Below are 1,168 nucleotides of genomic sequence, written 5' to 3'. Positions count from 1 at the left end.
TTTTCTGCACCAAGATCGGTGAGTGTCTCTCTCTTTTCGACTTCAGATTATAAAACTGTACTAGTGTATTTTTCTGCACCCTGTAGTGCATAATAACCATTTACTGCCAACCCGTGCCATGACCATCTGAAGTTGCTGCAGAAAATATGGTTTATCTGGTTGTGTGAACTTCTGTGCCTCCTCACCTTATATAAAATTTTTATTTTTGAGTTTTTCTGGGTACTGACCTTGCCATCTTCCTTATTTACATTGAAAATGTAACTTGTCACTTCCTGGTAGCTGTCTAGCTAGATTGTATGTAGATTTGTACAGTACAGACAACAAGCCAGACAAAGCAACAAGGTATAATCTATATATATATATATATATATATATATATATATATATATATATATATATATATATATATATATAAAACTCAATGGCCTTGATTTACTATTGCAAACCTCACGTCTTGTCCGGTTGTGCGCCAGAATTTGTGCCAAAATTGAAAAAAACACGACTAACTCTTCATTTTACTGAGAAAACCTGAAAAGAGGGCGTGGCTGCAGTGAAAAGGGGGGTGTGTCCCCGACATTTTCACAAAAACCCTACATGTTTACTAAGGTTTCCACAGAAAATGTGGCAGATTTGAGGTGAGGAAAACCCTACAGATCAGAGCATGTGTAAAAACAAGGAAAATGTAGGGAAAAATGCAAAATGTAGGGAAACCTTAGTAAATAACGTGAAAAAAAAATTGTCGGGAAATAAAACCCACAAAGAAACCTACACTCCGCTCTTAGTAAATCGGGGCCAATGTGTGTATGTATGTATGTATGTATGTATGTGTGTATGTTCCAGCATCACGTCCAAATGGCTAAAGATATTAACATGAAACTTAGCACCAATGTTACTTATATGTCAACAACAAACATAGGATAGGTAATTTAACCCTTACTCACCCCCATTTGCCAGGGTTGGGGTTCTAGTTTAAAGTCCCATACAAGTCCATGGGAAATATATGTTACTGCATAACTTCCAAACGGCTGGAGATATTTTGATAATACTTGGTCACATGTTATATATATATATATATGTCCACTAAAAATATAGGATAGTTAATTTAACCCTTAACTACCCCATTTATGAGGGTCAGGGTTTTTGTTTAAAGTCCCATGCAAAACTATGG

Source organism: Hyla sarda, chromosome 12 (genome assembly GCF_029499605.1).
Source record: "Hyla sarda isolate aHylSar1 chromosome 12, aHylSar1.hap1, whole genome shotgun sequence".
In the NCBI taxonomy this organism is placed as follows: Eukaryota; Metazoa; Chordata; class Amphibia; order Anura; family Hylidae; genus Hyla; species Hyla sarda.
This window is presented reverse-complemented; position numbering follows the sequence as displayed.